Source organism: Equus caballus, chromosome 5 (genome assembly GCF_041296265.1).
Source record: "Equus caballus isolate H_3958 breed thoroughbred chromosome 5, TB-T2T, whole genome shotgun sequence".
NCBI classification, from domain to species: domain Eukaryota; kingdom Metazoa; phylum Chordata; class Mammalia; order Perissodactyla; family Equidae; genus Equus; species Equus caballus.
The window spans coordinates 13,282,140-13,298,621 of record NC_091688.1 but is presented as its reverse complement, the minus strand read 5'-3'; the positions used below and the strand labels follow the sequence as shown (position 1 = coordinate 13,298,621).

Below are 16,482 nucleotides of genomic sequence, written 5' to 3'. Positions count from 1 at the left end.
AACTAAAAACACTGATATTTATGTTTTCAGCATAGCTGTAGGAAACTGATTAATGAAAGTATGCCATTAAGACCAAAATCTTGCTAATACCTTGCATAAATATTTATTGAATGAAAGAATACATAGATCCAAAACATGAATAAAACAGCAAAAATGTTACATGTTTAGATAACAAATGAAAAACTTAACGTAACTTAAGGTCACAAAACATCAAATCATTATTTTGGATGCAGGAAATGTACTTCGCAAAATATAAGAATAAATACCCAAGAGAAATGAAAACGTGTCCACATAAAAACTTATCCATGAATGTTCATAGCAGCATAATAATAGCCAAAAAGTAAAAACTTTACATCAACTGATGAAAATATAAATAAAATGTGGTATATTTATATAATAGAATTTTATTCAGTTATAAAAAAAATGAATTACTGATAGATGCTACAATATGCACGAACCTTGAAAACACTATGCTAAATAAAAGAGGCCATACACAAAAGGCCACACATTGTATGATTCCATTATATGAAATCCATAGGCAGGTCTATAGAGAGAGAACGTACATTAGTGTTTACTTATGGCTGGGGAGGAGGTAGTTGGGAAGTAACTGCTAATAAGCACAGAGTTTCTTTCGGTGTTATAAAACTGATCACGGCATGATTGCACAAGTCTGTGAATACACTAAAAACAACTAAATTTTACAAAACGACAAATATTGTATGATTCCACTTATATGAGATATCTAGAGTAGTCAAATTCATAGAAACAGAAAGCAGGATGGTGGTTACCAGGGGCTGGGGAAAGAATGGCAAGTTATTGTTTAATGGATACAGAGTTTCAGTTGGGAAAGATGAAATACTCTGAGCTGGATGGTGGTGATGGTTGCACAACAATGTGAATGTACTTAATTCTACTGAACTCTACACTTAAAAATGTTAAAATGGGGACTGGCCCAATGGTGTAGTGCTTAAGTTCACATGCTCCGTTTCGGCAGCACAAGGTTCGTGGGTTCGGATATCAGGCACAGACCTAAACAGTGCTCATCAAGCCATGCTGTGCTGGCATCCCACATATAATACAGAGGAAGACTGACACAGAAGAGAGCTCAGGGACAATCTTCCTCAAGCAAAAAGAGCAAGATTGGTAACAGATGTTACAGGGACAATCTTCCTTGCCAAAGAAAAAAACTAATTAAAAAAAAATGTTGAGGGGCTGGCCCCATGGCTGAGTGGTTAAGTTTGCGCACTCCGCTGCAGGCAGCCCAGCATTTCGTAGGTTCGAATCATGGGCGCAGACATGGCACTGCTTGTCAAACCACGCTGAGGCAGCGTCCCACATGCCACAACGAGAAGGACCCACAATGAAGAGTATACAACTATGTACCAGGGGGCTTTGGGGAGAAAAAGGAAAAAAATAAAATCTTAAAAAAAAAAATGCTGAAATGATAAATGTTATGGTATGTATATGTTACCACAATTCAGAAAAACCCAGTTGAGTTATGTACTTTAAACAAGTAAATTGTATGGTACCTGAATTGTATCTCAATAAAGCTGTTAAATGAAAATAAGTAAGGCGTGCAAGGCAAAGGAAACCACAAACAAAACAAAAAGCCAACTGACCAACTGGGACAAAATGTTTGCAAATCATATCTGACAAGGGGTAAATATTCAAAATATATAAAGAACTCATACAACTGAACAACAAAAAAACAAACAACCCCATCAAAAATGGGCAGAGGATATAAACAGACAATTTGATGAAAGAAGATATACAGATGGCCAAAGGCACATGAAAAGACGTTCAACATCACTAATTATTAGGGAAATGAAAATCAAAACTACAATGAGATATCACCTTACACCCATCAGAATGGCTACAATTAACAAAACAAAAAATAACAAATGTTGAAGAAGATGTGGACAGAAGGGAATCCTCATACACTGTGGTTAGGAATGCAAACTGGTGCAGCCACTGTGGAAAACAGTATGGAGATTTATTAAAAAACTAAAAATAGAAGTACCATATGGATCCAGCTATCCCAATACTGAATATTTATCTAAAAAACATGAAATAATTCAAAGAGATTTATGCATCCCCATGTTCATTGCAGCATTATTCACAATAGCAAAGACGCGGAAGCAACACAAATGCCCATCAACTGATGAATGGATAAAGAACAAATTTTATATATACACAATGGAATACTATTCAGCCATAAAAAAGACAAAATTGTGCCATTTGCAACAATATGGACAGACCTTGAGGGTATTATGTTAAGCGAAATAAGCAAAAGAAAGACAAAACACCATGTGATTTCACTCATATGTGGAAGATAAACACATGGATAAGGAGAACAGATTAGTGGTTACCAGAGGAGAAGAGGGTGGGTGGCAGGGCAAAAGGGATAAAGGGGCACATACATATGGTGATGGATAAAAGCTAGAGCAAGATGCAGTCTATACAGAAACTGATATACAATAAAGTGCACGTGAAGTTACACAATGTTATAACCCAGTATGACCTCAATAAAATAATTTTTAAAAAGACATTATGACAAAGCCAAGACTACATATATGTTTAGCAATAGTTGTAAATGTACCTAATATACACTTAAAAAGAAAAGACTTTCAGCACAGTTTTATAAAAGCCAAATATATTATAAAGTATTTCAGAAAGGTAAAAATAAAAGCTTGGGTAAATTTACTTTTAACAGTACACACAAAAAGAAAGCACTAGTTATAATTTTAACATTAAAAATATAGAATGCATGGGTCAGTCTGGTGGTGCAGCGGTTAAGTTCGCACGTTCCGCTTCTCAGCGGCCCAGGGTTCGCTGGTTCGGATCCCAGGTGCGGACATGGCACTGCTTGGCATGCCATGCTGTGGTAGGCGTCCCACGTATAAAGTAGAGGAAGATGGGAACAATGTTAGCTCAAGGCCAGTCTTCCTCAGCAAAAAAGAGGAGGAGTGGCAGTAGTTAGCTGAGGGCTAATCTTTCTCAAAAATAAAATATATATATAGAATGCATGAAAATTATCAAAATAAAAAAAGATACTTTAGAATGATAGATTCTAATTCACAATGAAGACTTAGCAGTGAGTGTTATCAATGCAAATAGTAAATAGTAATGTAGCAACAAATATCTTAAAGCAGCTAACTCCTCATAGAGGAGATGCAAAGACAGAAATAGAGAAAAGGATTCTAACATTAGAAAAATCTATTACACATATATTAAATATTTTTAGCCAAGAAAATGTTAATTAACTGCATGTGAACATGATGTAGTCTACACAGGAATCAAAACATAATGAAGTACACCTAAAATTTATGTAATGTTATAAATCAATGTTACCTCACTAAAAAAAAAATTAAAGAACTACAAAAAGAAAGAAAAGTAAGGAGGTTGTGTGTCTCTGTGTGTGTATATAAATGCAAGAATATTAAACTCGCCACCACAATGGGTAAACTCAAAGTCTATAATCATAAAAGGTGAGTGGCTCTGCTAATAAACTCTGGCTAGCCTGGAATAACATGGCCAGATGTGCCACAGTCGGGGTGCTAGTCTTGACACTCTCATTACACTCACACTACATGCTCCACCTGAGTGATTTCATCCACTCCTGTGGCTTCAACATCCATGTGCTGATGACTCCCCAATATATATCTTCATATGGGAACTAATCCCTGTTCTTGAACCCTTGCCACTCTATTCCTCAATACTCATTGGATGGATGTTCCCAAAATCTTGAAAACCTCTCAACAACCATACTCTCAAAGAGGGCCACAAAATGGAGGAGTAAGAAGAAAGGCTTGGAGTCAGAGAGACCTAGGACCTATCATTTACTAGCTGGGTAGTTTTAGGGAAGGAAATGAATGAACCTTTCTGAACCTCTACTTCCTTACTTTTAAAATGAGAATGACTCAAGGGGCTGGCCCAGTGCTGTAGTGGTTAAGTTCACATGCTCTGCTTCAGTGTGTAGGATTTGCAGGTTCGGGTCCCAGGTGCGGACCTGGCACTGCTCGTTAAGCCAGACTGTGGAGGCATCCCACATAAAATAGAGGAAGACTGGCAATAGATGTTAGCTCAGGGCCAATCTTCCTCACCAAAAAAAGAGAAAAAAACCAGAGAGAGAATAACTTGAGAGGTAACAGCAGCATCATGGCAGAGTAAGTTCTTCCCTTACACCCTCCCCACTAAGATACAATGAAAAGAACGTTCACAAAACAATGGAGGATATTCACACAACATAAAAGACGTCTGAGAGGCCCATGTAGCCATATATCTGAACACGGAAGTGCTGGACGCCCCCAGGAGGAAGCGGAAGGAGGTAAGGGGATTGCCTATCCTTCCCCAGGAGCGACCTAGGGCACAGGACCACATGCAGCTCTGAGAAACGAGGAGGGAGGGGCAGCTCTCCATGGGAACACCTTTACTCTGTAAGGTCCCTCACAGCCCATGGGAAAGCTCCACACAGAGGGAGCTAAGATATTGTGGGGGTGTCTTCATCAAGCCAGCACTCCAGGAGGGCAGATAGCAAGGGCAGAGCAAGAACACCCCTGAGATTGCACACGTCAAAGAAAGTGCCTGTCTCCCCACCCAGCACACCAGTCGGCCAGAGCAAAGGTATCCCTCCACCAGAGTGCCCATGCATACATTAGTAAAGCAGCAGCTGCAAGTGGGCAACTGCAGACAGGCCCTGTCAGCATAGATTCCAAAGGACAGGCACAGACGCCTGGGATCACAGTGGGCTCAGGATACACAGCTCCTGATCCCCAACAGTGGTGAGAGGTGGAATCTGTGACCAACACTACCAATATGCAAAGGCACAAATCCACCCCATCAAATAGTATGAAGAAGTATCTTAATACTCCAGACAAGAAGAAAAATGACAAGCACCCAGAAATCAATCCTGAAGCCACAGAAATTTACAATCTAAACGACAGAGAATCCAAAAGAGATATCATTAAAAAAAACAACTCAATGAGTTACCAAAAAGATTCAGATACACAGTTCAATGAAATCAGGAATAAAATTAATGAACAGAGGGAATTTTTCACAAAAGAGATTGAAACTATAAAGAAAAAACAATCAGAAATGTTGCAGACAGAAAACACAACAAATGAGATACAGAAAAGTTTGGAGTCCTTGAATAACAGAGCTGATATTAGGAGGATAAAAATATGGAAATGCCTCAAATGGAGGAGTAAAGAGAACTAAGACTAAAAAGAAATAAAGAAATTCTCCAAGAAATATCCAACTCAATTAGGAAATGCAACATAACAATTATAGGTATTCAAGAGGGAGAAGACGAGGAGAAAAGTGCAGAAAACTTGTTCAAAGAAATAATAGCTCAGAACTTCCCAAACCTTGGGAAGGAGCTGAAATTACAAGTGAAAGAAGCTGAAAGAACTCCTAACTACATCAATGTAAAAAAAAAAATCCTTCTCCAAGACATATAGTAGTAAAACCGGCAAAAGTCAATGACAAAGAAAAAATATTAAGGGCAGCAAAGCAGAAGAAAATAACTTACAAAGGAACCCCTATCAAGCTTTCAGCAGATTTCTCAGCAGAAAGCTTACAGGCTAGAAGAGAGTGGAATGATATATTCAAAATTATGAAAAACAAAAACTTTCAGTCAAGAATACTCCATCCAGCAAAAATATCCTTCAGATATGGTGGAGAAATAAAAACTTTCCCAGACAAAGAAAAGTTGAAGGAGTTCATTGCCACAAGAGCCCGTCTACAGAAATAATCAAGAAGGCCCTCATACCTGAAAGAAATAGGAGTTTACCAAGCCTCAAGCAAGCAGATAAACCAGACAAAATCAGAAAATTGCACCTGTCAGAACAGGTTAGCAAACACTTAATTATAACATTAAAGATAAAGGGAAGGAAAACATCAAGAATACCTACAATCTCGTCATTTTAACCACAAACTCACAACACAAAATGGAGTAAGTTGTGATAACAATAAATTAGAAGAGGAAGAGAAAAGGGATGCAATCAGCTCAGACTAAGGAAATAAGAGGCTATCAGAAAACGGACTATATCATCCATGAGATTTTTATACAAACCTCATGGTAACCATTAAACAAAAACTCAGAACAGAAGCACAAATGATAAATAAAGAGTAAACTAAAACGAGAATAACTCTAACTACTTCACAGGATTATTCAGAGGATTAAACCAGATAAATGCATATAAAGTGCCCAGAGGTTGAAAAAACCAAGCAAATAGAAATTACTTAAACACACGTTCACTCCCTTCTCCTTTGGACTTGCTCCACTTCTTTATTCTCAAACTTGTTAAAGGTGTCACCATTTTCCAAATCTATAAACCTGGTTATCATTGGTTACTATTTGCCTTCTGCATTATTCTTCAAATTTTATCAGTCTACTTCAGAAATGTCTTTTTATTTGAGTCTCTACTCTCATTATTATCAACACTTCTTTAATTTAGGCTTTTATCATGTCTCACTTAAACTCTGGCACAATTTAATTTTATTTCCCCCATCATCAGTCTATTATGCATGCTAACATAAAATTATTTTTCTAAAGAACAAAGCTTATCTTCTACTTTAAAATCTCTATTACCTTTGAAATCCAAAAACTTTGGCTTGGTACTCAACATAGAACTCTTCAAACACTGACTTTCCACCTTCCTTTCAGTCATATCCACTCATATTTCCATTCTCTACATTTTTTACTTTGTCAACATCTCACCACTCCCTAGATGTACTCCTGGCCTTCACATTGTTCCCTCTGTCTAAAATATCCCTAACTCCTTTCCTTAACTTGGGAGACTTTTATTAACCCAAATCTATTTCAAATGACATCTTGCGAGGGACTGTTTCATCTGTTTACACATCTGCCTCCTCACTACATTGTAAACTAGTAGAGCATGGATAATGGGCTATGTTCATTTTTGTATCATCCTTGGTGGCTGGTGACGAAGAAAAAATGAAGGGAGTCAATAAGTAAGGAAAGATACAGATCCAGTTACATTAAGAAATGAGAACCCAAGATAAAAAGTCACAGGTTAATTTTTGCTCCAGGGTAAATGCCAGAGATGCCTAGTGTTTGGTGCAAGTCACACCATAAAGTTTCAACCATTTAAACAGACAATCACAATATTTAAAACCAAATCCTTTCTGGGTTTCTTTCGCTTTGCTTTTTAAGACTTTACTGGAAAACCATAAGCAGTCAAAACCAAGGAATTACTAATCTTTATAGGCTTAAGGAGTAAAATACTGATCCAGTTGCAACATACATCAAAAAATATGACTTGGATGACTAGGCAAGTTTTAGAGTGCTTATGGAGAATTCTACTAGTTTTTTAGCCTAGGCCCTAAAATTAGAATCTCTGATTTTGGAAACTGAGATTAACAGCAAATTCTAAAGCTGAGAGACAGGCACAAGTTTATGGTATCATACCCCTAAGTAAACCACCAGATTATATACCTACCACAAGATAAATTCTCTTCTAGGTTAGGGGCGGCTTAGCACTCAAGACTATTAGGCGTAGTCTAGGAAAACTACTAAACGGTTAGTGTCACCATTTACTAACATTGACTACATGGAGTCAAATCCTTTGCACTTAATATCTCAATAAAGAACATCTTCTGGGGGCCAACCCAGTGGTGTAGTGGTTAAGTTTGCACACTCTGCTCTGGCAGCCAGCAGTTTGCAGTTCTGGATCCCAAGCGCAGACCTAGAAACCACTCTTCAAGGCATGTTTTGGTGGCATCCCACATACAAAAAACAGAGGAAGACTGCCACAGATGTTAGCCCCGAGCCAATCTTCCTCACCAAAAAAAAAGGGAGGGGGGGGAGGATGTCTTCTGGTTATCTGAGGGTTTGGTGATCAATGGCTCTCCAACTCAAATATCTAGAAGATTAGCATGAGAGCCAGTAGAAGGTGGGATAACAGCTGAATAGTCTTTCAGGAAAATGAACCAGGAAAATGAATAAATTGGCTATGAAATTTTATTCCTTAGGATACTGGCTCCTCTAACTTATTTATTGATTTACTGACTCAGTGAATTTAAGTTAAATTACTTTGTTTTAGATAAGAAAATCAAACCAGTTGGTTATTTGTTAAGAAAAGTCTTTGCATATAAAGCACATATTTTTTTCATTTTATTTGTCAGATTGCTCAGAGATTGCATAACCACATGGAAAGAGTGAAATCTGATATTTGAGCATGAGACAAAAAGGACAAAAAAATTTTACTTTCAAGAATATTTGGAGCCTTTGATATAAATTCAACAAGGGAAGCAAACTAAGATATTCAAATAAGTTTTTCTATTGATTATACCTAATAACTTGAATTTTATATTAACTTGATTTACTTAAATATAGGGCAAAAATAAATACAAATTTTATTAACAGTGGATATATTTTACTTAGCACATACATAACCAAACTGAAAATCCAGGTGAAAATAATTTAAAAAGATAAAGTACTAAAATGAACACGAAAGACAAAAAGTTATTAATAACAGTGAATGCAAAATTTTAAATCATCTTAAAAAATATATCACCGAATAATCAAGGTCCCATGAATGAATTTACAGAGATAATTTCCAACGTGTTATTTATATTATTCTAAAATTCAAAAGAGGCTTATATTTTATTCAATGGGCTAAAAACTAATACATAGTTTTGATCTCAAAATCATTAGATAACAGGATCCAAAAACATTACCGTGTAATCTCAGAGGCAAAAACATAGTAGTTACACATGATTTACCCAAAAAAAAAGATCCTAACAGAAAGTGTTAGCATACCTCAGCAAAAACTACCTTAAAATAATTATCTACCATACACAGGTTATCCCAGACATTCAATACTAGTAAAATAATAGGAAAAAGAATGATAAAAAATATCCCTCAATAGACGCCAAGAAGGTATTTAATACAACTCAGTATTCAACTTTGATTTCCTAAAATATTAAATACAAAATTTCTTAATGTGAGAAAAAGCATATTTACATCTAGAGTCAAAATCCTATTTTCTGTAATAATGCTGGTTATTAACTCTAAAGATTTAAACAAAAATAGGAGTTACCAATGGTACGTTGCTAAAAGTTCAGCAACTGCCTGTCCTGAAATACCACCACCCACCACCACCACCTCCATCCTTGGGTGTATAAATAGTCTCACCAGAGTTAATTTGAAGCTATCAATGCAATGTCACTAAATGGGGATTGGAAATAGGTGCACAAAAGTGGCTTCTGCAAGCCGGCTCCAGCACACCACCGGGTATTAACTTCCATTGAGCTCTTACTACTGGAAAGCACTGCGCTATGGACTTTACACATCCCATTTCATTTAATCCTCACAACAACCTACAAACGAGGAAACTGAGGATTAGAGAGAAAAAGTAACTTGCCCAAGGTCACATTACTAATAAATGGTAGAGCCAGGATTTAAAAATATTTTTAATCATTTTAATTATCATTCTTCATTCATGACCCGTTGTTATTAATGGGTCATGCAAGGCCTGATTTTTAAATTAACTGACTCATCCATTCATCTACTTATTTGTACTACAATAAATACCACTAAAACTATGTTTCAACCCCTGAGAAAAAACAATGCCAGTAACTTACATCAACCTACAAGCTTCTTCCCTTTTTGTCTCCTTAGTTCTCCACAGCAAAGGTAAATCCTAAAGTTGGTGTTAATCACTCTCTTTAAAGCCAGGTTTAAACCCTAAATATCTCTGAAGAAAGCCTCAGATTCTTAATGACTACATTATGTTGCTTTTTTTTTTTTAAAAGATTTTATTTTTATTTTTTTCCTTTTTCTCCCCAAAGCCCCCCAGTACATAGTTGTATATGCTTCGTTGTGGGTCCTTCAAGTTGTGGCATGTGGGACGCCGCCTCAGCGTGGTTTGATGAGCAGTGCCATGTCGGCGCCCTGGATTCGAACCAACGAAACACTGGGCTGCCTGCAACGGAGCGCGCGAACTGAACCACTCGGCCACGGGGCCAGCCCCCTACATTATGTTGCTTTTTAATAATCTTTCAATGTAGGTATTATCCTTATTTTAAATAAGAGGAAAGTAAGGCTCAGAGAGGTCAAACATAACTCACCAAGAATTACATGGCAAACGATTACATAGACAGAGTTTGAAAACAGGCCTTTACCGTCTCTAAAGACTGATCTCTTTCCACTAAAATATTCTGCTTCTAAAATAAGGAAAGCTGATTTTAAATATCAGATAATCAGTAATTAACTAGAGCTCACTACAAAAATCAACATATTTCTTTATCACCTTTAAAATTAATTGTAAAATATGCAATAAAAACAGAGCCAAATCACAAGTATAATAAAATATTTGAAGGTTAATTTTTTTTATTAAAAACATTTGCAAAATCCTAATGGAAAAATTAAGTCATGAACAAATGGAGTGTACACATGCACACACAGTGTTCTTGGTTGGGGAGACTACACAGTGTAAAAAATTGCAATAGTTCTTCTATTAATTAAACAGTGAATAAATAAGAAGCTAAAGTAAAGTATTCCCAGAATTTGAGAACACATTTAGATAATATCACGTAGACAAAACTGGTTATTTTAAGAAATGATTTATAAATGTACAATTAAGATTGGAACATTTATTATGTCTACTCCAAGATTCCAAGGAGATTCAGGGTGTATCCTCACGAACAGATGGCTTTATTTTAAAGCTACCATTAATTGAGCCCTTACTATGAGTTAGGTAAAGCACTTGACACATTTAATCGTTATAACAACCCCATGACATCTATATTACCAGCTCTATTTTCTTGTAAAGAAAACGGAGGATCAGATAGGTTATGTCTACTTCATAGCTAAAGAGGGAGAGTCAGAATTTAACCCCAGATCTGTCTAACTCCAACATAAGGACTAAGCAGTATCATACTACATAACTATCCTCTTTTGTATCTGAAATTAAAATTAGAAATTTTAATTAACTTAATTAAAATTAAAATTAAAACCCTTAGTTTGGCAACTAAGGATTATGGCCTGTTTTAATGGTCTTCCTTATATTTTTGTCTTTGATAAAATTTATAAAGTGATATTTTTTTTTTACTTTTATAACTGGAGAAAGGGCTATTTCATTTTGTGGGGAAAAAAACATTGCTTTCAGAAATAGTAAAATCTGTGAAGTAAGAGATCGAAGCAACATTTTAAAACAGACATAGAGACATTCAGAATTATTTTAAACATATAGTGAATCCATGTAGAAAGGAATAATTTGGTACAACTCTTATAAACATTGTTAATAATTTACTTAGTTCTATATCTCATACCATACAACTAAATCAATTCCAGAAAGAATATAATTAAGCATTTACAAAATTTTTTTAAATAATGAAATATAAGAATATATTTCTACTAAATGTTAAATTTTCTAAATAAGGAAGAAATGAAAAGAGACCCGAAACCTGCTTTATAAGGTTGAATAGTTCTTTTAAACTGCTCAAATTTTATTTGAAAACAAGAATATTTGGGATAATGTAAATAATTTTAAAACCTACAATGTAAAATAAATGAAAATAAACAAATGAAATATTGCCACATATACTTAGATTCCATTTAATAAATAATCAAAGTAAGAGATTCTACTTGAAAAATGATCAAATATTATATTACGAATATAAACCATTTTATGAGAAAAACGTGCCACTTCACTAACAAATAAGATAAAAATATAATAGTAATATTATATACCCATTAAACTTATAATCATAAAGCTTTTATTAACTAAGCATCTAACATGATCTAGGCATCTTACTTCATTTACTATTTATACCAACCCTACAAAATAGTTATTATCATCCCACATTTTATTGATGAGAAAATGGAGGCTCAGAAAAGTTATAGGAAATTTTCTCAGGCATGTAACTACACAACAGCATGGGTAAAAATTCAAACCCATTTGTCTACAAAGATCTTTTCCTTTACCTCACTCCATGCTATGAGTAAAACATAAAACAAAAAAACAAACAAAAAACCCCTGGGGCCACCGGTGGCATAGAAGTTAAGTTCATGTGCTCTGCTTCAGCTGGTTTCGATCCTGGGCATGGATGGACCCACGCACTGCTTATCAAGCCATGCTGTGGCAAGCATCCCACATATAAAGTAGAGGAAGATGGGCATGGATGTTAGCTCAGGGCCAATCTTCTTCAGCAAAAAAGAAGATTGGTAGAGGATGTTAGCTCAGGGCTAATCCCTCTCAAAAAAAAAACCAAAAAAAACACCCAGAATGCTTAAGTCCAAATTTGGTAAGGTCATGGGGGAAAACTGTACTCAAATTGTTACAGATGTTATTAACCTGTTATATCTTTCTATTGGAAAATCTTACAATATATAATGAGCTACAAGACAGTCACATTCCAAGGTATAATTACTCCTGTAGATCCCAAAGAAATAAGCCAACAGGAAAAAAAGAAAAAAAGATTTCCAGAAGTAGAAACTGTAATGAAAAAAAACTATAAACACTCTAAATGTCTAGTAGAGCCTACTTCAACATTTCAATATAATAGATTACCAGACAGTCCAACATCCTTGACATTGTTATTACTGGTCAATAGATGGGAATGTATACGAAATAGTCTTAAATGAAAAAAAGGAAGACAACTTAGCACATATTTTATACTGAATATATCTATTTTAAATATATACATATATAATGAGAAAATAAGACAAATTTAAAGTGATACAGCCTATTTTTCTTCTTCCTTATAAAGCCACTTCATAAGGAAATTTTTTTAAGGTTTGAGCATATATATGACTACATCATGTAACACTTTTCAATTTATGCTAATATATTTCATTAATGATCTCATAATTGTTGAAACCTTTGTTCCCTAGTGTTGTAGACTGAATTGTGTCTCCCTGAAGTTCATATGTTGAAGCCCTGACCCTCGATGTAGCTGTATTTGGACATAGGACCTTTAAGGAGGTAATTAAGTAAATGAGGTCATAAAGGTGAGGTCCTAATTCAATAGGACTGGTGTCCTTATAAGAAGAGGAGGAGACACTAGAGGCATGGGTGCATCTGTGTGCAGAGGAAAGGCCAAGTCAAAATACAACAAAAAGATGGCCCCATCTGCAAGCTGAGGGAACCTCAGGAGAAAGCAATCCCGCTTCTACCTTGATCTTAGACTTCCAGATAGTGAGAACGTCAGATCACTCCAGAATGGTGAGAAAACAAATTTCTGTTTTTCAAGCCACCTAGTCTGTTTTTATTTTATTTTGGCAGCCCTAGTAGACTAATACATCCAGAATACATTTATTTAAAGTGAAAGAATTATATTAATATGTTGAATAATTTCAAATATAATAGAAGTATATGTAAATAGCTTAAAGTTCACTGCCTAAATTTTTAAAAACTTACCTTCAAAGTCGCTTAACAATAGACAACATAAATATCATAAGTGGCAAAATATCTAATGAATAACTGCAGGACAGCTTAGATGCAAGAGATGGGTAATAAAATGTTAGCTGGTAGGGGTTATGCACGCTGAAATGCAGTGATTCTTAGGAGAAATGGCAGGAAGGGAGCATATCTCTTGGTGTTTTGCAGAGACATCTCTTCTGTTAACTCATTATGATATAATGCAAATAGAAGTTCAATTTATAGAGAAGATCTGTGGCACTATTTAAGTTCTTATAATAACTAGACCTTACTATTTATTATATGTACCTAGTGAATTTAAAGTACTTTTTTTTCCTAATTTACTGATTCCCTAAAATAAGTGAGGAGGCTGCTAGTTACTTAATAATGTGCTGTGCTGCCAGCATCAAGAACAGTGTCTCAGGAACTCAATAAACATCTGTTAAGTTAATGTTCAAGGCCCTTTCTAGTAAGATTTTTATGAAAAAGTTATTAAGAACGGAATGAGAATATTCAAAGAAAATTCTCTAGAAGAAAAAAAAGTTTTCTAATTCTCAAATTAGGAGGTCTTTAAAAACTAACACTGAGAAGAGAGGATATTCTTGTTACCATGACATTATAAAGAGAAAAGATAAATTATAACTAGAAAGGAGAACTACATAGGATATATTTAATTTCCTTTCCTACTTTTTTTTTCTCTACCTACTGACAGAGGAAGAAAAATAATTTAGGAATGAAATTGCCTGCCAGTAATTTCTACTTACTAAGTATTATACACTTTAGATATATACAGTTTATATCCCATGAATGTTTACAATATTTTAGTTTCTTCTAAGTTTCACATATCTAGTAAAGTGGCAACCATGTAGACTGTATGGTATTTTGTTGATTTGATATGCCATAATCTGTTTAGTTACTCCTCTCTTACTGAGTGTTTCAATTTATTTCCACTACTGCAAGCATGTTGACTCCATGGTTAGACATGGGCCCAAAGCAGCTGGAATTACTTTTAGCTATAAGAAGCACAAGTTTTATTTTTTATACAGTATCATTTGACCTACATATTGTATCAGATGAAAAAATACAGAATACTAGTGAAGTTTGTGAGCTTCTCCCTTTTAAATTGGTTAGGAATCTTGAATATGGTAAATTTCATTGCTTTAAGCACAAGAGTAATTGTATTCAGCTCTCATACAAGAAATTATTACTTGTTTATGCTCAGAACATGCACATGCTCAGAAGAAGTTTGGGTTCACAGAATTTAAGACTAGAACATTACAATTTATTTACATTTGTGAATTATAAGAAACTCAGAAATCAGATATCCTCGGCCCAGCTGGTGGCATAGTGGTTAAGTTCCCGCACTCTGCCTTAGCAGCCCAGGGTTCCCAGGTTTGGATCCCCGGCATGGACCTATGCACCAATCGTCAAGCCATGCTGTAGGTGGCATTCCACATACAAAATGGAGGAAGATGGGCACCGATGTTAGTTCGGGGCTAAGCTTCCTCAGCAAAAAGAGGAAGACTGGTAACAGATGTTAGCCCAGGGCCAATCTTCCTCACCAAAAATAAATAAATAAATAAATGAAAATCAGATATCCTCTTTCTTCTATTTTTTTAAAAAACTATCTATGCAAGTTCACTTTCTTAATAGAAACAATATCTAATATATACTGAACAACTGCTATGTGCCAAACACTGTCTTCAATGCTTTAAATACATGTGTTATTTAATGCCTCTCACATCTGGCAGTTCATAATGAAGAAGAAAAGTAACAAACACTAGTGGATTTCAAACTAAGAAATATATTGACTTTCTTAACACAGTCTGAAAGCCATCTATGTTCTAATGATTCTGTACCTTGCCACAATACTGTAATAGCAACTCTGATATGAACACTTTTTATTCACATAGCACTTGTGAATAAATGTTATGTAAATTATAGCATTTTCAAATTTCATTTATCACTTGTGAGGAAGGAATTAATATTCCACAAAAGGGTAAAGAGAAATTCAGAGATTAAATTTCACAAATGGTAACTGGCACAGAGGGAATTAGAATTCTAGTCTCTTAGGCCAATCATATTCTTTCCCTTGTGAGCAATGAGAAACGAAGAAAGATTCACAACCGCAGAAGGTTAGAAAACCACAGACACAGACTTGGTGCTGGGGAGAAGCTACTGCCCAAAAAGAAAAGAAGATCTCTTGACAAGAACTAGCTCCAATCTTTGTATTGAACAGTACATTTCAGTCTTAAGAGCTCGACTCTCCACTAGTGAAAGCACTCAGGAGATACCACAGTAACTGTTTAATACAAATTGCTCATCTCACTGGTAGGAATACTATGTACTGTTTTTTAATTATTGGCTTGAAATGCCTTATAATAGCACTTTAAACTCTGTATATGCTTCCACATGCACAATTATTCTATAATTAGATTGGATATTAGGAAGTAATAAATACAGAATATTTGATATCTCCTTAAGCAGACCATAAACGTGCAAAAAGCAGGAACACATTCTCAGAGCAACTCACACATAGTAGGCAGTCAACAGCTTGGCATTTTTGTTAAAAACTGAAAGCTAACTATAAAAGTCCAAAAACGTTTGTAAATATAAACATTTTTAAAACCCCTATAGGCTTCTTTTATTAAATGCACACGTTAACCACTGAGAAGCATTAATTCTAAGAATTTATCTTAAATTCATAATTTCCTTTGATGCTCCTTTGTATCATCCTATGATCACCTGACAAGGAAATACTAGTATCCAAGGAAATGTAACAACCTAGTCTTTCAAAAATGTTAATAGAGGCACATCAAGAAAGATTGTACTCTTAGCAATTATCTATAATCCAAGGGTAAGAAGAAAATATACACACATATAGTACCAAAACTCACTAAGCAAAACAAAATTTAGAAAGGACAGTGTTTAGGAGAATTACTGAATTATGGGCATACACGTATTTGGTAAATTACTTAATATTTCACTGACATATCACCCTTTTGCGTTCTCCAACTTTATTTTAAAAGGAATTAAATTGTACTCTGATTACAAAATTCTTCAACAATTCCTACAATTTTAGCAAAAGTTTAAA

The 16,482-nt window shown here is 35.1% G+C and overlaps 1 protein-coding gene across 12 annotated transcripts in view; it reads right to left on the bottom strand.

Annotated features, from left to right (window-relative positions):
* Nucleotides 1–16,482, bottom strand: part of RASAL2 (RAS protein activator like 2) — a 364,089-nt gene that overhangs the window by 225,315 nt on the left and 122,292 nt on the right.